The sequence below is a fragment of the Teleopsis dalmanni genome, chromosome 2 (assembly GCF_002237135.1).
Source record: "Teleopsis dalmanni isolate 2A chromosome 2, ASM223713v2, whole genome shotgun sequence".
NCBI classification, from domain to species: Eukaryota; Metazoa; Arthropoda; class Insecta; order Diptera; family Diopsidae; genus Teleopsis; species Teleopsis dalmanni.
Genome location: NC_051847.1, coordinates 77,310,392 through 77,332,712, shown reverse-complemented (window position 1 = coordinate 77,332,712; position 22,321 = coordinate 77,310,392). Strand labels below are relative to the sequence as shown.

At 28.7% G+C, this 22,321-nt stretch overlaps 2 protein-coding genes across 2 annotated transcripts in view; one reads left to right on the top strand and one right to left on the bottom strand.

Annotated features, from left to right (window-relative positions):
* The window catches only part of LOC119684857 (uncharacterized protein DDB_G0283357), a 140,052-nt gene extending 128,119 nt beyond the window's left edge, over positions 1-11,933 (top strand). The window contains exon 7 of the mRNA XM_038098988.1: positions 11,649-11,933. The gene's annotated coding sequence lies outside the window, so the exon portion shown is untranslated. The remainder of the gene's footprint in view (positions 1-11,648) is intronic.
* The window catches only part of LOC119684862 (cytochrome P450 9b2-like), a 286,885-nt gene that overhangs the window by 66,858 nt on the left and 197,706 nt on the right, over positions 1-22,321 (bottom strand). The gene's annotated exons all lie outside the window — the stretch shown is intronic.

Below are 22,321 nucleotides of genomic sequence, written 5' to 3'. Positions count from 1 at the left end.
TTTTAAGGAATATCAATGTAAAAATAAATATTTATTCCTTGCTTTTATTTTTGATATCATACTGTTTGTTTATTTTATGCTATTATATTTCTGGTTTATTTAAACACAAAAATTCTCTGAAATTTTTTATTTACTTTGGCTACTTCTTAACAATATAAGCGGACGACAATAACAACAATAACGTACAAATTTTGGTATAGAATTTTTTGTTGTTTTGTTTGTAGTGAAATGGGGTCACCGCCATGTTAAATGGAGCTTGATTTAATTAATACCACATCTCGCCATTGTTCTCAGTAAATGTAGTCAATCCATTTGGGATTGTCGTAATTGGAAATTGTTGCCATTTGTAACCCGTTTTAACCGAACGTAATTTATTTGTGCTCCTCAGAGTACATTTCAAAGCAGGCTTTAAGACATTCTTTTTGTTTTATTTCCGGCTACTATCTCAACAAAATAAACAAAAGCCGAGTTCCTTTATTTATAATTTAATGTTTTACATTTCAATATTGTTTACTTTTTGATTTATTTACAAACAGTGTTCGGTTGACTTTAAACAAGTTTAACCTTTTATTAAACCTAAACGTAAATTAATGAAAATTTTATGTGAACATATTCTGTTAAATGTCTGTATCTACAAAGTCTTAAGTTTAAGAAACATAGTTCTTAAAATATTACCAAATATATTGTATTCTCGAACGCAACTCTAGAAGTAATTCAACAGGTACTCAGATTGATAATATGGAATTGTTCTGGGCAAAGAGAGATCACAGTTGAAAACAAAAAATCGAAGTCTTCATAATATTACCCATTATTGGCCAAGGCGATACACTCTCAACCATTCTGTTAAAAGTTATTACAAGCATGGCGTCATTTAAGACAGTTGAGATAAACTAATTAGGTACTAGAAATAGGAATAAACGGGGTACTACCTCCCAGTACTGTGACCATGATTAATCTTTTGTGCTGCAACAGAACCTAACCAAACATTTCTCCAAATATCAGAAGGGGAGAGTATTTCTCAACCCAGTGACCTCCTCCTGTCCCAGATTAAGGCTGAGCAGTCACAGAGAATGTGATTGGAAGTCTCGTCTGCTTCTAAGCGGAGTCGACAATCTTTCTCTTCGCACAGACACATTTCGTTGAGGTGATAACGTAGTCCATGGTGACCCGTTAAATATCCCACCAGCAACCTCAACTGGTGGGAGGTATGAAGAATAAATACCTTACCATAACTGTAAACCAGTTCTTTTGTTTGACGGTTAACTCGACTGTCGCGCTAGTAGCAACTTCTTTTGCTAGCAAGAAACAAATAACCCATAATTGAATTATACCAAAGAAGAAAATGAGAGACAAGTAAAGTTGATGTATAAATATATATCGATAAAACAATATATATGGTAAGTTCGAAGACACATCACATAATAATAAATGAAGAGTAATATTTGAATGCTTTAAAAGTTTTGAACTTATAAGAACTGCCATAGAGAATAGATTTTCAATGCTATTAAAAGTGCATTCTGCTCAAAAGTTCAACCTAGAAAAACTAATTTAAAAATATGTAATGCCGTACCTTGACCGACATCAACATGTGGACATAAAAGAAATTAAGGAAATAATTGAAGAGGAAAGAAGCACGTTTGAAAGGAAAGTGTTTGAAGTTATATTTAGGACAGGCTTGAAAGGAAAGTACTTAGAAAGAAAGTTGGAACGTTATATATAGTAGTGTTATTTATATAGGGAAGATATAGAGGCCGCTAAGAAAGAAAGAAAGTTGGAAAGTTATATATAGTAGTGTTATATATATAGGGAAGGTATAGAGGCCGCTAAGAAAGAAAGAAAGTTGGAAGTTATATATAGTAGTGTTATATATATAGGGAAGGTATAGAGGCCGCTAGGAAAGAAAGAAAGTTGGAAGTTAATTACGAATTAGATCAACCTATAAGAAGTGACATAATAATGCATTTTACGAAGAATACAAAAAGCTGGGGCACATAATCATATGTTTAATAGACATAGCAGAAAAGTAGAAGATACTTAAATGTAAAATACTGGACAAATGTGAAATCAAGAGCAAGCATGCATTAAGGAATAAACAAAAAAGTTTAATTCTTGAAGTTAAAAGTAAATTGAAGCAATGCGGATACAAAATTAAAGGACACTAATAAAAAAAAAGGGATAAATGAAGGAAGATTGTTCAGCAGATATTAAATATTAAATATTTATTAATATGTGCTAAATATTTTAAATTCAATTTTAATGAAATTGTTATGTAAAATTTAGTATATTTTGTTTCGTAAAATTTAAAAAACAATTTTTTTATTTTATTATATTTAGCCTATATTGAAATTATTTGCACGTACAATTGCTTCCCCTTTTAACTTTTCGACTGCAAACTATTCAAACTTACCAAATTAAGTCCTTTTTATTGTGTTTAAAGTTTCTGAAGTAGTTATCCTCTACTTACAGTGGTCAAGTAATAATATCCTTTTTCGAGTTCATTATTGCTATTTTAGTGGCGCTTAGCCTTTAATTTTAGTCCTTGTCTCTTGTTTCTTAATTTTTTTTATTTAAGTTTGCTTATTTTAAAATTATTTCGTCCTTATTCTATACCGCATCACAGTACTTGTAAAATAAAATAAACTGAAAAGTTATTTTTAGGTCAAAAATACAGTAAATAACTGGAGTGGCTTTAGGGCAGGATTTATAGTAACGAATTCGTAGTGAAACTTCAAAACTTTATGCCGTGCGCTTAATTTTAAACGTTTAAAAAATAATAAAAATAATAAATTTTTTAATTCTGCTATTTTTGCTGTTTTGTCTGAAATTCATTTCACAGCTCATTCACGTCAACCCTAACAAGCTTTTGAGCGGCATTCAACGGAAACGGTTGCAGTTTAGTTTAATGAAACAATTTGTTGCTTAGGGATTTGACTGAAAATACATTTTTTGTGTCGGAAGGATTATTTTTAAATATGTTAAGCTTAAAATATTTTGAAAATAATATTTTTATTCGTTTAATTCACTGCAGTGATTTACACTTTAAGTTGGCTCAATAGCAGTAAGCGGTAATTTACATAGAGTACATCGGAACTGAAAGAGCATTGAGCCATCTCGTTTGCATTATGTTGTTACAAAATATGACCACTTGTGTAGAAATATTTTAATATTTTATAATAATACCACTGATATGGTGAAAAATGAATGTTGTTGTTAAAAAAGAAAAAATAAACATTTTAAAAATCGCACAAAAAAAGTACAATTAATAGTACATAGTACAACTGTGTTAATGCTGTACATATCGTTATGTAGCTGTGGTTTATGCGTTTTTTCTTATAAGAAAGCTCTATACTGACATAACGCAAATTGAGGGTATGTATCCATATTCCCAAATAAAATAAAACCATTTTGTGTATTTATACATAGTTAGTGTTTCTATAATAATTTGTATTTATATAATTTTGTGTATAGTTTAAAAAACTATGAAGTTTACAAGTGTCCCAAATATGGTGATCCTACCAACATGACATTCATATCTATGAATGGAACACACTATTGTTTTGCATATTTGTCGTTATTTACTTTTTGGTATTAAGGATAAGGGACAGTACACTTCGACGCAAAATATCTATTAAGCCTCTTAGTCGGATTAAAGTATTTTTCCTGTCTGATTTTTTTAATAAAAGACATTAATAGAGCCTATCTTTAAAAGCTCAAAATTACTAAAATTACTACAATCCATTAAATTTACTTTTAGATGTTTGTTCCGCTTGTGCATCGGTACCGGACATTTCCCACGCACATGGTATGTGGTTTCTCTCTCTTCTAACTTTGTTAGGTAATTATTCAATCGGCAGTGATCGGTTACTACTCCGATAATAATTTTTAGGTTATTCTTTGTTAGTTCTATGTAATCCTTGAAGCGTTTTAGGTAGAAAGTTCCTAAAAACATTTTAGATACCGATAGTCTTGGTAGGTTTTGCCAATATAGTTCTTTTTCTTTTTCTCTGTGATGGTCATAAGAAGGGATAGACTTTCTTTGCCTAGACCGCAGAAAATTTCTGTGTCTATCATTGTTGCAGCCACGCATCTTCGTGTGTATTTGATTGCTACTTCATTACCTTAGATTTCAGCATGCTCCAGAATCCATATTAAGTGCACCTGATTGTTACAGCCAAGTATGTTCAGCTTGTGAATGCACTCCAATGCTAGTTTGAATATTACTTGGTAAGAAATGAGTGCCATTATACCTGCCTGGCTGTTAATTAATATTGCAATACTACGGTTACGGTAGTTGCATTCTATCACGTATATCTCCTCTTAAAAGATAGTTACATTCCTTCCCAATGCTTTTGAATATCTTTTGCTTGGTTATTTAGTTTTAGGACATATGCAATTGTTATTATTTTCTATGGGAGATATCACATATAACCATATAGATGATTACTGCAATAAGTGTACATAGAAAAAGGTGGTCTTGATTTGGATGAGAGTACACATGTAAATAAATATAAACTGATAAATTATTGACTTGTGAGCGGTGTCACAATATTCTACAAAGCATGATGCGACTTTGTAGACACATATGCGATAAAAAGAAAGCACGGGTATTGTTGGCTGATATGCTATTAATATAATTCTATAAGTCTATAAGAGAATATACTGTAGCATACATAATAATATAAACAAAAACATCCGTTACTCATTTCATGTGTGGTCTACTTGAGAAAAATATTATTTACTTATTCTTAAGTCACACTATATATGCAACAGCATTAATTGCTGATCTTGCAATTATGAGACAAAGCACTTTGAACTGCTTGTGTATGCTGCGCCGCTCTTAGAGAACAGAAGCATTTTGGATGTTGCCTGAGCAACAGCGTTAATAATCCCGTAAATAAAAATATGTAATATAAAATACAACCAATACTTGTTTCAATGATTAAAAGACATTACAATACCAAGATATTTGATATTTCTGTGTGTACTGAAAAGTAAATTGAGCATATAGAGACTAAAAGCGTGTTTGGCTTGCTAATACTATATTTGTGTATCAATTATCCACACTTCGTTTTTAATTATAAAAACAGTTTTCAACAGTTCGTTTCTGCTGTAAAATATTCTATATATCTACATAATTGAATTGAGTTACATATGATGATTGCTTTTTAACATGCATATCAAGGTTTTACTTTCTCAATTTGATGCTGATCGCATTGAGCCACGAAGATTAAATATCAATCGGCGTAGGACCGAAAATTGTATTCTGACACCTTTATTTTGCCACTTTTAGCACCAAAATTTTTGCCTAGAATACCTATAAATATTGTCTATGAGCATTTCCACATATAAAAGCACTATTTTAAAGTAATTTCTTCCTTTAACATAAAGAAAAAAAAACCTTTCTTGATATTAATACATTTTTAAAACCGCTAACATCCTTTTATTACTCTAATATTATTCTTATATTTTAGCAATAAATAAATGTGCGGAAATATTTATTCCATAATTTAAAAAACAATTTATGCATTAGCGTTTAAGCAATAAATGCTTTTGATAACAGCAATAAATAATTGCATAAATTTTTGAGAATGCCTAATATTGTAAAATTATGAAAAGTAAATAAACTTAAAGGATCGCATCAAAACAAAAAAATAAAAAATAAAAGAAATATGAAAAGAAGGCTCATCTAATAAATGCTGTGAATATATTGAATACACATTAAGCACCCAAAAATCAAAATTCAAACAACATCTTATCACGGATTACAAGGAGCAGCCTTTCTGTCTCCATTGCTCACTTCAAGCTCTTGCAGCCTTTATTGGCATTTCAGGAATACTTTGTGTTACTACTTTTCTTATTGAATATTCCTCATCTTCGCATATACGGCAACGTACAAGTAAAAAATTGCCGCAGTTCACATAAAAATGCTATAAATGCCGTTTTATCGATTTTTGAATATTTTACAAATTTATGTCCTTTTGATAGAATTTTTAAGTTGTCGAAAGTTGAGAAAGACGCACCTTTTGCTACTTGCCAAGCTTAAAGTATTATGAAAATCTTTTCGTTTTTATTTTTGCCTTTATTTGTTTCTGAAATAAAATAACTTAGGCAACGAGCAATGGCTGAGCTCTCCTTGAAACAAAATTTTTTCAGTCCTGCATATTTTTTTGATAATAAAATTTCGCAAAAATTTGCAAGTTAAATAAACTTAAACGTTGGAATTGTTAGTGCTCAAGCCAAAATACCTCACCGGATTTTAAAGGCACTGGTCAGTTTTGCGAGTGGAGAGAACAAACGAAATGACATTTTCGTTTTTATTTTTAAGTTTGGTTGCCATATCTCAGTTTCATTTTATGCGGTTTTACGGTAATACTTGGAAGTTCCGCAGTACGGCAACGTGTTCAAAGCAGCCACAATTAAGTGAGCAGCGGTTTTAGCTGCCATTTTTATGGATTTTATTTTTATTTTTTGCTAAATTCTTTTTTTTTTAGTTTGGAGGATCTTACACGCTTTGTCGAGTATATCTGGCTGTTCTTTTAAAGCCAAAATTTCAAATAGAAATTCCAAATTTTATGAGTTATTATTTTCTTACTTGATTCGTAGTAAAGCAAATTTAAGGACTTAAAAACTTTTTAATCAGGATTTTTTTATTATGCCAATTAACTGAGTTTTTAATATTTGACGTGCAGTTGTGCAGATTATTTCAAGAAGTATTACAAGTTTTAGGTATTAAAGTATCTTTCAGTGACTTGACTTATATAAAATTTGTTAGTTCTTAGTTATAAGTCAATTTATTTTACTTTTCACCAATCATTCTTAACGTGGGGCATAAGCGATATAGAAATGAATTTGATTAATAAGTTAAAGGAATAATTTGAAATTAGACATACATTTACAACATTAATTTTGAAACAACATTGAATAGAAAATCCTGTCGCCTACAAGCCTTACGAACAAATATATGAATGCACGAATCAAAGAAGATTGTTTGTGAAGAAAGTGAAGAACATAGAAAGTGTTTCATCTCTCGCGCGCGGAAAGGAATAAATATTCGACTGATCTACTTTTCTTGCCAAACGTTTATTATGTAGCAAATATTGTGTAGAGAGAACATTTAAATACTTGTCTTGAGGCTTACAAGTAAAGAAATATTACATTTTAGACAAGAAATTCGTCGAGATATTATAATATAATATTATAATAAGATATTATAATAATATATTAAGATAAGATAAGATATAATAAGATATTATAATATATATAAATACCACTAAAATAACATTTTTACCTCAAATAAATTAAAATCAAATTATATTACATAATTTGCAAAATACTTTTCTAGGTAAATAAATTTGAATTAATTTGTTAGGTTAGGTTAGGCTATACCGGCGATCCCAAGCCATCATCTTAGACCTACAGGCTCATTGTGTTACCGTATAATTAAACTTTTAGCAAACCTTATAATGCTATTTAAGGGGAGGTCTTGTAGTTCGCCAAGATTCTCAAAAAAGAAATCCCCTGAAGTGGTAAGGCGGCGCGAGACATGTACTGGACAAAAGCAAGGCAGATAGGAGACACTTTCATCGTCCTTACCACAACTTCTACCATGGTTCCCTAAAAGCAGTGACCTGTATGTAAATATACAACAAGACTGATATCTCTACGTGGCAATTTAATCAGGGAGTTGTCTTTCCTTTATTTCAAAATGCTCAAATTTCATACAGATGCATGCATGTCTTTGAGTCTTTCCATCTTTTCTTAAAAAGTTCTGAGTTCGGAAGAACTCAGTTAACAGTTTACATGATGCCATTGGTATGCTCAATTAGTTAAGGTGTTAAGGTGCTTTATAATTGCCGAAATTTACCTATAACCCAGAACCCATATTAGAGAAATATTGAACTGCGACGACATCTCATTTGGAGATGTGTATCAGTCAAAGACTGTTATTATGACGAAACTATTTTCTTAAAAGAAACTATTTTTTTATGAAAAGGTTTTTGACAGTAATTACAACAACAAAATTTTGGGTTATTGAAAATATATCATAAATGTAAGTATTGTTAAACAATTTTTGAGACTGCAAGTACTAATGGTTAAGCTTGTATCCTGTTAAATTTGATTTTTGTTTTGTAGACACCTACCTACAAAATCATTTTTTATGAATATACCCGTTTATACAGGTTACAATCCGCGTATCAGTTGAAAGCAGTAAATTAATGTAGGAATAAATGCAACAATCAATCTACATATTTATCAGATATGTTAGAGATTTGACTTTTGCTCAAAAGATTTGTCTTAATTGCCTTATATCTTTACAAAAAATGACACTGAGTACTTTTTCATAAACATTTGCACACAACTTGTCCAAAATGATACAGTGATAATCTAAGTTAGTTTTAGATGTCTTTTGTCAACAATAATTATTTTTCATTTAACTTATAGAATGTACTTAACGACATAGTTGGATAGTGGTTAGTTCAAATGACTCTTCTGATATACCTACAACCGAAATTTTTGCTTGAAAGGCACTCAACAATATAAACCGATGTAGTGAAAAATTATACACGTTCCGTAAAATATTAACTGATACAATTGAAATGGATTATTTGAACTTGAAGTAAGTGTTCGATTTTGAAGGAAACTTGGGCTGACTTAGGACTTTGTTGATAATAACAATTTTGACGTTTCTATATACAGTTAAACGTACCATAATATAAAGAACAATATATGACAAAGCGAAATTCCATTGTTTGTGAGAAATAAATTATTTAAAATTCGCATACTTGTGTTAAAGACAAGGGAAATGTTAATTATTCACTTAAGTTATTTTCAAATTATTTTGTTTTCATCAAAATATGCTTTGTGTTACAATAAAGGATGGCTAATATAAAAATTTACATATTTTAATTGATATATTTTATATAGTTCTTTGGATGTTCATGTTCAACAATTATTTAAGCTTACACCATTAAAAGTTTACGCTGTTTGAGAAATAACAACATCTCATACTCAACGAAAACCCAAACCGATTTAATTGATTTAAACTGCACAAAGGATGAAATCACATGTGCCTGCTCACAAAATATATATGCAAAATATAATAAAAGATAACAAAACTAATGAAATATCCCTTTTATTTGCTCCTTAGGCAAACCCTCAAACACCACAAGAAACTTTTAGTCTAAGTGAAAACTGTGCCATGAACTTTTATTATTCCGTCAACACTTTCCAAGAACTTCAACTGAAAGGCATCAAAGAAATTCTCACGCAAACACACACATATATATATACTTTACCAACATATCAACGAATATGTTTTGACATTTTATATGAGAAAGTATAAAGGAAATTCTCGAAAGTTGCCATTTCGGTGAGTTAAGGTTTAACTACCTTTTGCGGGTAACCATTTTGTGTTCATTTAATATTTAAATTTTTTACTGATCTAAATACAGGCATGCAAATAATTTGATAGCTTCTCTGAAAACATAACCCCAACTTGTCTGCTTCAAATTGATTTGTCATGTTGTCATTACAACCATTTTGGATTCCCCTTTTATGGTTTTTATTTATGTCTTGGTTTGTGTTTCGCCTTGCTTTTGTGTGGTCCTTTGTGTAGGTGTTGCCTCTGCCCAAAAATGTATCCTTTTCAGTCGAGAAGGTATTTTACACAAATCTTCAATGGTGCCACTAATAATTTAACGTTTCTTTGCAACATTTTCATTTAAGTTTAAAGATTATTTCATCAAAGCAAAGATTTTTTTTTTCGGTTTGGCATTATTTTTACTGTGGCGTATGTCTAAAAATAAAAAAAGTAATTTGCGCTTTTAATTAAATTTAATGAAACTCAATTTACTTAGTCACTTCAGGTTTATGCACTGACATGGACGAAAAAAATAATGACAATTTTCTTTTTTGAAATTTAGTTAACAGGTATACGAAAATATTATAAATTTTTGCAAATAAACTTTTAAGTTTGTTTTGCGAAGATTTTTTGGGTAGAGATAATACTTCAAAGTGTTTTTGAAAATTGAGATTTTGTTTTATATACCTATTTATGTGAGGCATGGAGATATTTTTACTTTTTGCTATAGAACTATAACAGAAAATATAAAATTTGAACACATTTGCGAACTATTTAGGAAGCATTTAGTATTTGTAGAGAACATGACAATTACAGTTATGACAGCCGTATATATAAACGAAAGCTTTATAATCGAAGACATTAAGTTTGACTATTTGAACATTGATCGTCAATCTCTAAAGGCATGTAAGCGTATGCTAATTGGCCTATGGAAAAAATAAAAACCAAAATATCGAACGATTCAATCAGTTATGATATACATGTGAACTAAACCTTACTATCATCGATTTGTAAATTACAGTAAATGTAATCATAAAAATTCCTTAAAAAGTCAAAGAAACGGTTATTGCTAAACTAATAAGCATAAAAGAATAAACTTGGCGTAACTGAATTTTTAAGTCATCTAACGAAACCTAGCCAAAGACTTGTACTGGTTAGATTACTCAAATCACGCAAAGACGAATAGAATTAACCAGAAGATTAGTGGATAGAATTAACTTGATTTAACTTGTACACCAAACTATATATAACTAAAGTATCTAGCACCATATAAAATATAACATAAGACTGATTAATGAATGATTTTAAATAAAAATATGGTTATATATTTGGTGGTTTCAAAAGTCTGATCTCGAACTAATTTGTGATCGATATTTCAATCACAATTTTATTTCAATATAGTATTTGAACCTACTCATTAAATGTAAAAATTCAACATAATTCAAACGACATAAATCGGTTCTGGGCAGTTTATTACAACTAGAGTTCCTTAACACTACTCCACACTACTAAATTTCCAATGAATTCAAACTTTTCCATGCAAATATTAATCTACAGAAATACTTATCTTCTTACATACATTTAGTCTAAAAAGTACTCGAAATGATCACGTAGTATCTGCAAAAACGTTTTCTGTTGTCTTTTAAGTAGACCCTATTAGGTGCATTACTCTTGATGGTAGCGCTTGATCCAATGTACCACACATTTTCCGTAGTTTAATTGCGAGATGGTCTTTAACTCCTTCAGCGGTATTCTTTAATAGTTTAAAACGAGATTTAATGTCTTTTCCACGGTGATTATACAAGCATTGGAAACAGAAAAAAAAAGTCTGGAACCTAGTAATGTGCGTACAGTGTATGGTTGATCATAAGAGTATTCAATTTTCTGAAGAAAATGGAATGGACTTATTCAACCACATAATCAAATTGTTAATAGTATGACTGTAAAAGTAATTAATGTAATAAATTGTACTTAAATACGGTGCAGAGACACAACTAGTTGCGATGTCTCTAACGAACGCTTTTTATATTATAAATTCCAGTTACTTCTTACGTATAACGAATGTCAATAATTTTTGATATTTACTTTTGCGATATGTGTATATAATAACACCTTAAGTTATTTTCTTATTGCTTATTTTTAAACATCAAATTTTAATTAATTACTATAACAAGAAAACCGAAGTAGTTTTAATTTGTAATATTTTTTTGTTCATGTTACTGAAATAATTAAGTGAGTGTATCAACCATTTAAAATGTTTATTGAAAAATGTTTACTATTTTTTCAGCTGCGAAAAATTCAACAAAAACTGCAACACTATCAACAGTTTAAAATTGAACGATAAATATAAATCAAGAAAAGATCCAGCAAAGAAGAAAAATAATTAAAATTCAATTTCAATTACGCATGAAAAGGAAAATCAATTAAAAATACCAGGAAAAGGTTCATTTCCAGTATTTGAGCAAACTATGAAGGAAGTCTCATGACGTTTTTCAACACTGGCAACTGATTGAAATATGCAAAAACCTATACGCTGCTTATGAAATATTTAAGTACATAAAAAAATATATCCATGAACAAATTTATACACGAATGTAAAATAAATAAATAACAAAAATATTAACCATAGATTAAAATTAAAACAAAGCTAATAAAAAAAATGTATTCAATTAAATTAATTTAAATAATAATATTATGAAACACGTATAGCTGCGTTTTTAAAATAATAGATTTATAAATTCGATACGAAAACGTGAATGAAATTAAATTAAATGTAGCAGTAAACCAATTAAGATCCCTGCTAATAATTTTATTTTAGAGTATACTAAAGTGTTCAGCAAATTGAATAAAAAAAAAACTTATTTATCTGTAACTATTAACATTCCTTCGAACCTGTTCTTCTAAAACCTTGTGCCAAAAATTTATGTTAAAAATTGAATTTAAATAATATTTACTATCAATTGAATATTTTCATTATAAAAAAACAATAAAATCTATTGTAGCTTTCCTAGAACCACGAAAACCTATGAAATTTATGAATTAAATATAAAGAAATAATAATATTTGATGCAAAGTTAATCAAAAGCTCAGCAAACATAATAGAGTAAATAAAAGATTATATGGAAAATAAATTCGATTTATTTAAAATGCAATATTCTTTACTGTAATTGAAATTTCATTTAATATTTAAAGCAAACAAATAAAATATTGTAAATTGAAAATTTAAATTTTCAGAAATTATATGCACAATTTAATTGTGTTTACCTATAAATAAAATTGTTTTAAAATTTTAATTAATATTGTTTTCATTTACACAATAAACAAAAAATTAATTTTAGTAAATTAAATAAATATTAAATAATAAAAAAAATCGAATCAGTTTGATTTTTTATTTGAATAGATTTAAACAATGGAAATGTTACTCATACGCTACGATGTGCCAAAACTGAATGGCATACAAAATACATACGAATGCTTTCATTTGATTTAAATTAAAGATACATTTATTTTTATTATTAATAATTCAAATGAAATTGAAGCAATTTTCTGATATTTAATCAATTTTAATTGTATTTCATTAAATTATGGACCCATATATTGCATTATACTATTTCAAACTCACACTGACTCAAAATAATTAATGTTGTGAAAATATTACTTACTATAGCTTATATTAATATATTTTATTTTACTTTTTAATTAATTTTGCTTACTTTATAAGAGATTTATAGTTTTTTGTTCATTTAAAATGAAACTATTTCGTAAGTCTCGCAAAATCAAAGTCTGACAAAACCAATTAGAAAGTAATCAAACGATAGACATCACATGATTTTTTTTCTCAACATATATTTTCATGGCTTGCTTTAAAATATTCTTTTTCGTCTAATTTCCTTTAAATTTACGTCACTAGTTTTAACAATCCTATAGTGTATAGATGCCATTTCAGCAGAAAATGACCGGATGGTTTGGAAAATACCACAAAATGGCAGCTTTTAGCTCTTTATTTAACAAAAATAGTGCTTCACAACCAATTAGCAAACAATTGAAGTTATTGCAACAATTAGAACAGAGATTTTTTGATTAATTGAGTTTTTAGTTGACCATACAGTTGTTTCAAGTATTGTCAGGAACTCATTATTAGTGGTCTGTTTGGAAATATTTCTTACACTAGTAGTTAATTATTTATAAGTTATTTTTAACGTAAAAGTATCAAGGGTTGCAATCTCTTGGTTAAGCGACGAGTATCGATTGCTGGTGTTGTTGTAATTTTTGAAGAGCAGGACTCTTATATAGCTCGGTGGAAGGTGCAGATTGACCTAAACACTTGAACCTTTGTTTTTGCATAGAATTCGATTATTAAACTGTTTAGTTCAATTTGTACCATTACTAAGAAATGTACTGAAGTAACTGGTTTCTAAACTAAGAATGAATTAAATGATCGAAAGGAAAATTTGGCTGTATTCTTATAAAAGAAAAAAAATAAGACAGCAGTAAAGACACATTTTAGACAAATTTAAAGAACTTTCTAATGAATGGAAAAATGGATTATTATGATCACTTACAATGATATAAAGCTGTGTATTAGGTAAAGCAATAAGAATTATATAGTCAAGACAATTTTTGTTTATTAACTTTTTTATTATTCACATAATCTTATGCTTATTGTAGATTAACAATAAATTAATTAAATTAACTAAATTAAATTTTAATTATTATTTATTCCATATGTAAAAGAGAAAGAACACTTTCATTAATAAACTTTTGCTTTCATCTTAGCTTCATTGAGATCAATAGTAAAAGCTCATTTAAAAATTCTGTTAATTTTAATGATTTTTATTTTTATTATTTTTAAATATTGTAGAGCACTTCAATCTGAATAGATCTGTTACATATAGTCCTGACCTATAATTATGTATATTTCCTCTTTGTATATATTTCAATACAGTTTGAGATTTCCTGTTCTACATATTATCTAATTGGTGATGCCTCTGTCTCCTGAAAGCTTGACATTTACAAAGAATATGCTCTGAACGAGGATATTTCAGTTGATATTCCATATGCTGGGATAAATGATAAAGTAATCTTAAGGTGGAGTACCTAAACTTAAACTGCTTAGGTATCTTACTTAATATTCCTTACGCTGGAATTAAAAAGCGTTTTCCTTGACATTGATTTTCACTACTAAGCCAGTGGTCTGTGGTCCCGATGACATCATTCAAGCGACTTTTTGAGAGTTCACAGAAAAGGTTTGGACCAAAAAAAATATGTTAAACGGCATCAATATGACAAAACATAATTTGTTATCTTAAATTTTCTCAATAATACAAGACTGTATTTCAAAAAAATACAATATCGTCTTATTTTCAGTGCAAAACAAAATGATATTGCTATAACCTAGACCCTAATGGGAAGGGTGTACCAAAAAAAATTTACTTTTATAATTATTTGCTTTTTTGCTTATTATGCCGATCCGATGTATTTTGTAAAATATTCTGCCAAAATTATTTTTTTCTGAAAAATAATGTGATGGGAAGTATATTATAATATTTCATTTCTCCTTTCATTTAATCTATACAACCGATGATGGTTTAATAGAAATAAATTAACTACTCCAAAACTATGTAGCATATCCTTTTATACAAAAGTAAAAATGTTGTCGTTCGCCAATATCTCAAAAATATATAAAAATAAGATTTTTATTATTACTTTTAGATTCAGCTGACCTAATTAGTTATGAAATTACTCAATTTAACGCTGTGCAAAATTATTGTTGATTAGTATAATGAGCTCATAAGAGGAGTGGATTACTTCACCAGCTAAAATATGAAAAAAAAACACCACGTTTATTAGTTTTTGGCCAAAATATCTATATCAAAAGGGCACAATAGGCCCGATGGTCACCGTGCCACATCTCCTAACAATAACAATAATCTATATTAAAAAACATCTGTTCTTAATATATCTACTTACTAAGCAACTGGAGAAAGTTTATCCATGTTAGTTTTATGGAACTAAATTTTATAAGTTATATCAAAGCGGACTAACTGCTGCACTATTGGTCAAATCATACCAGTTTCTATACAAAATTTTTCCACATTCAAACCTAGCTTTTTATATACTTTAGAACTGCAAACTGTAGAATCATTAAATTACTAAAGTAAAAAACTACCTTCTCCTATCTATATTTATTTGCAATAAGAGTATCCTTTGTTTGTTAATGAATGCTTGTTCAACTTTTAAAATTGCGTTTGCTACTGACATCTCTGATGCATGAAGTGAAAAATATCACATGACAATTTGATATTTTGTTATTTAAAATAGAACATAAATATTTAATATTAAATTAAAAATTGAAAAACGATTCTAGTCAGTTCTGTGCATTTAAGCCCAATCCGATATATATAAAAAGCAGCAGCAGAAAAATGTATGTTCATAAGAGGAGCACACCGAACACCAGTTGTTGTCAAGTATCCTGCCTGCTACCATGAAAAGGATTACTCACTTTACAATTTATGCCAACATATTTTCATAAGGAATAAAATCCTTTTTCGTTTTGTTAAACAGCAGAACTAAGGATGTAGATACTATAAATATTGCACTTTCTAATGTGTTTGCATTTGGCATTTGTTTTATTTGCTCATGGCTTCGCCGGTGTGTCATATGCCCAGCTCGTAAAATCATGTGCTGCAAGCACTTTTATTGAATTTTACACCTAAAATTACTAATAAATCAATTCAGAAATTAAATTGCAAAGGAAATTTATGTTTGTAACCTGACGAAAAATAATAAAAAATATTCCGAATATCAAACTCAAACGGGAAGATTTGTGATAAACTGAGTTCATATTTAGATTTCTGTGACCTACTTACGAGTGCCAAGTAAAATAAATTAAATTTTTTATGTGATAAATAACAATTTAAAAATTTTTAAATAAAGGTACATATTAACTTAAATAAAACAAAAATATTGGTTTGAGTTAGAGTACTGTTTGGCAAGTAAAATGGGTCGGTATTGCTTTTAAATATCTTTTTATTTGAAGTATTCAATACACGTATAAAATCGCAATTTCATTACATTGAGCCATACTCGGTAAAATAAAAAATATGTGTTTTTCTTCGAAATCATGAGTTTACAAAGATAAGTTTAGTCAGAGTTTCATATATCAGAGTATATAAAATAAACTCTGAATATAATCAGTGTTTTTGTACTGAAATTCACATTAGTGAATTTTTATTTTCTGAGTTTATTCACAAATCAAAAGACACATCTATTGGAGTTGCTCCATACTATTTCATTATTTATTAAATTTAGTTTTTAATCTATATTTTAAATAAAATTATAATTATTTTGTACTCATCACTACACCTAAAATTTAGAATGTCGTCATAAGTTTAATTGAAACAATTATGCTCTTCTAATAATGTTATTCATGACTAAATGTAATCCCGTAAGAACCAATATACAACCATAGGTTAGGTTAGTTTCGAAAGGCGCGTGCTGACCGTTGTCAGCACTTCCACTCGGAGGCATATATTCCCATTGTGATGCCATTGTGATTTTCCCGGGTGAAGCGAGTTGCTAATCTTTGTAATCCTTGTTAAACCATTTGGTTTACCCGATGAAGTTGAGGAGATCTGATATGTTTGCTTTCGTTATCTATTACAAGCCAGTGAAAAAGCGATCCCGAGACATTGAAGTCACCTTGTCTGAAGTCCTGGACAGAGACAAATTAAGTGGTTGATAGATTCTACCTTCTCTTCATCTTGAGACCTCCTGCATAATCCGTTTATTCGAATTCGCCACCGTTGGAGCATAAGAATCTACAACCATAACAACTTCATTGAAATATTAATGTGTAGTACTAAGAAATAAAAAACAGCATATAAATTGATAATGTTGATAAGATCTCCATATAAATATTTAATTACTTGATAATAAAATAAATTAAAATAACTAATTATTACATATCTTTCATTCAGAGCAACGGTATTGACTGCTTAAACACCTCTTGTCTTAATAGTGCATCAGTTCATCAAATTAATTTCTCTTATATTTATCACAGCACGGGGCTATCTATTCTGCAAATAAGTAATCCATATTTGTAAAACCACAGACCTAACACTAAACATGTAGCGCTTTGAATGGTAGTTCAGTTTGACATACGTCATTTAAACAGTGTTTTCAAATCTGGACAACGAAATGGAGAACCATTTATTTCACTTTATTTCACTTAACACTGTATTTTTGCTAGTAGGTCAAAAATATGTAAAAATATTTTTTTAGAGAACAATAAGAATAATAGTATTTTAAAATTATTACTATTGATTTCTTGTAACAAAAACCAAATTTGAAAAATGATGTTTTTTTACTGGAAAATAATACTCCTGCTTTCAATAAAATTTTTCGTTCAACATAAAATAAAATCTTTTTACTATTTATTTATTTATTTATTATTATTATTTATTTATTTATTATTAATTATATATATAATAAATGTAATAAATTATATATAATTATATAATAACTTATATTTGTTTTTTAAACTTAAGATTAAATAAAAAATATCGCAGGAGTTAGGTATATATTTTTATTTAAAAGATAATTCGGTCTATTTCGAAGACCATCTTCAGTGTTATTACAAAAATATTTGAAAAAATATCAAATAATATTTTATTTTAATATTAGTAACATTTATGTAAATCACTTCTCTAGAACTGTTCGAAACTGGCAATTGCATAAATTAAATCTAATTTTTGAAAAGTTTTTGGTATTGGAAATCAACTCTCATTGACATTCTAAGACTTTTCATTCTGCCTTTTGAATCTCTTGATTCAATGCGGCTATTTTAAGGGACTCTGCCATAAAAAGCATTACAAATTGTGAAGTGGAAGTGCTTAATAGTAATGGAAATCCTCTGATAAAATACGATAACGTTTTTTAATCATTAGTAATCAGTGAAAGTATAAAATGAATGTCATTGAGAAAAATTTTTTCAAGAGAATGTCTAAGTTTTTCTATTAAAAGGAACTTTATGTTACTAAATAATTTTTTTAACAAAAACACTATAGCATCCTTTCTTTCTGTAAAATAAAAAATTTAAATATTAAAAAATGCAAATAGAATTTATATTTTTTAATATTTAAACATTGTGAATGGAATAGAAAAAGTTGGTTGGAATATTCATCTTAAAGTGCAACTTTGCTTAAATGTTTTATTTTAAATTCACTTATGTAAAATCGCAGTAAAGTGGAAAACTTTTCACATCCAACGAATTTTCACACTTTATTGTCAATGCAGCAGCTGCTTTTGTATTCACTGCTTTATGCCTTTGCCAACAGCCACTTCTGGGGAAGTGCATTTTTACTGAACCATTTTATCACTTTATATATGGTCAGTAAAAGTTCTATGCAAGCTACGGAAACTGTGATAGTCTCTTTATAGTAGCTTTGCCCGTCAGCACATCATACGAGCATGATATTTTTTGACACAAGACTGGCTTCTTTAGCTTAAGCAACGCTTAAGCTTATATCCTTTAAAGTTACAGTAACAAAATCTTATCTTATCTAGTACCAGCGTTAACGTCATTCATATAAAATTGCATTTCAGAAATATTTTAGAATTTTTAGTCATAAATTTGTTCGTAAAATGTGTCCTTTATTTACATATGATAAAATATAATCATACTACAAATGTGAGTTATGAAAGAATGTATATATTTGGTATATTACCATATTTTATCAAATGTATTTGTGTGGAGTTGTATTTTTCAAATTTAATATTTTGAAGTTATGGTAAATAATAAATGGTTTTACCCAAAAAGTTTTAAATGCTTTATGTCTAATAAAGTGTTTTTTTTAGAGAGATGCTAGATTTTAAATGAACATAAAATACATTTAAATATATTATATTATATGATTTGTTTTGGATCAAAAATGATTTCGTCCATATGTCCGACATCGGAACGCGTGACGAAGTGTTAGAAGAAGGCTCATTTTTAATAACTTTCCTAATAACCTCAAATAGTTCACTTAATAATAATAAAAATTCTCTTAATATCGGTTTCCAAAATTGAAGTTTTTGGTAGCTTGTCAAAATAGATTAATGATTTCAAGTACTTCTATAGAAAATAATATAGCGACATCAAAGAACACTGCCCAATATTCCCCTGAAAACGCAATGGAATGAAGAAGAAGAAAAAGTAGAAGAAAAAAGAACATGGTCTTGAAGGCCAGACAACAAGTTCATATCTGAAAATTAAATTTTGCGTTTATGTTCTTCACTTAGTAAATTAATGGCCTAGAAATGCACCATTCTACTAAAACCCAAAACCTTGCCATCCATATTAATGAAAATTTTGTTTTAAATATTCGTAAATCATCGTTTAATATCGAGAACCCATTGATTGTTACTCTTTCTTTAAAAAAGTTAGTTCCGATGATGTTACTAAACTACATATAAACCCCATCAAATAGTTTATAATAGATCTTTTGGTATCGGTAACTAATAGTTCATTAAGTTCGTTTGATATCAGCTGACTATTAACGGTAACCCTTTGTTTTTAAAAAATATGATGCGATGATAATACGATCCCAAAAATCATACTTATAATACATTTTTTAGTATTGGGAGCCGAAATTCTCTTAACATAGCTGTGACAGTTACTCTTCATTTTTCTTTATACGACCCGACATTGCCACTATACAATAAATCACATCCAATAATATGTATTTTAGGATAAGTTGATGGCTGATGGATCATCATGGAATATAGTAAATCCACTAATTGACAAAGGTGAGCCTTGAACTTTGAAGAGGTTGCTATGCATTTCTTATTGAGAGAAATAAATTTACACAATTTTCAAAGATTTCTCCAGCATATGTTTATTTGTATTTAAATGGTAAAAATACTATATATAAATCAGATAGCAATTATAAATAGGTTACCATTACACATAATGTTGCCAACGTAAAATTCAAACCTTTTTAAAAAATATAGATTATAATAGATTATAATAGTATATACGTTATATGTTACTATTTAATTCTAGTCCAAAAACTGGGATTATGAATTCGTTAGTTGGAGGCGTAATTGAAAGTGTCAAATGTCATTTCGTTATTTCAAAGGACATCAAGCATATTCAATTAGACCCATGAACATCAATATAAAATACTTATTCATGTCAATAAGAGCCGTAATTTTTTCTTTCACTATAACAATGTTCTTAACATCATCAGGGTCAGGTTTCAGTTGTAAAAAATTGCATCTACAGTTTCAATGCAGTCAAATTCAAAATCAATCTATTCTGAATGTTCATTGGAAATATGTTGTAAAATTCCAGTCACCCATTATGTCTAAGGTAATACTCTGAATTTATTAGGATTCGAAAACATGTATAGTATTGCTCTTCTCTTTAGCAGACATGGTATTATTAATATTGATATTAAACTTTAAAAGTTATAAAATAAGCAAATAAACAAAACCAAACATTTACGTATATTGAAACATGTGTATTGGAAATTGTCCTTACTTGACTTTTCTAATTCAAAAGTTCTATATTTTTTAATTTAAAATTAATCCAAAGTACCACTATAGATAAATGACAATGAATTACACCCTATAAGCTATTTTATATATTAAAATTACAATACATGTTACGCATAGTAATGGTGCTTATATAGCGATATAGGTGCTAGTTAAAGAAAGTGCTTCTAAATAGCGTATTTGTGTTTTCTTATAGCCGTAAAATGAAATGATACATTTTGAGGTTCTGGTGTGATAGCATTATATCAATAATATACGTTAAGCAAAATTATAAATAAAAAATTCTCTTTTCTACAATATGAATTTTTTAACAAACACTTAATAGAGTGAAGTTGTAAAAACTTATTATAAAGCAAATGCGATTTAACGTATCAAATTTTCTTCACTTAAGACTCACTTTTCGTTGTTTCTAATATTGATCAGTAAAAATAATAAAAATTAGAGAACGGTGTAAAAATTCTGTTCTTTCTGGAAAAGGGCAAACCATAAATACTGAATGCCACATAACCACCAATTTTTTGGCGTGAAATTCCAGGTATGGATGTGGAAAATATGTGGTATGAACAGTACCAAAAGTAACTTATTCTGCTTCAACAGAAATTTGCTGGACGTGAAATTTCACGTTTTGGTGATGTAAATTGGTCATCCAGGTTGTGATTAGTTACTACTGAAATTTTATTTGTGGAGTTATTTGTAAAAAAAGAATTGTATTTTTGTGAACAATTCGTAAAATTCGTGAAACTATGAAATAGAATATCTGTGAAATTATAATCAAGCATTGCAAATTAAGTAAAACATATCTGATATTGTAAAATATGCTATAGAAGATAATTGAATAATATTTCACGCCTTTGTTTTAGTTTCATTTTGAGACTATGCTCGTAAAATGAATAGATTTATACAATTATAATTCTTTTATTCAATTAGTTTTAAGCTGAGTAATTTTTCTAATTTATTTCGTGAAATATATTTAATATTTTTATAAATTCCCAATATTCTTATTATTATATGGTCATTAGTGGGACATTACAGATGTCAGTCGTCATTGGGAGCGTAAAGTAGCATCCGCTAGCCAGCCCATCAATTGCTTGCTGTCGCCAGTTGGTAGTACCGAGCTCCTCTCAAATCATTGGTCACTTGGTGCTTCGGACGTCTTCTATTGAGTTTTCCACCTGCTGCTACCGAATTACACAACATGATTAAGCTAACGAAGCCACTGAATTTTTATACGCTTAATTATATCAATGTCAAAGTATAGCTCATACAACTGATCGTTCCAACTAATTTCATACTCGTCGCCAACGCATAAGGGAAGAAAATTCTGAAGAATTTTTCACTTCTAAAGCGTTTTTTTTTGTTTGTCGAGAGAATTAATATCTACTGAGAAAAGTGATTCTTAGTTAATCTCTAGGCTGATGT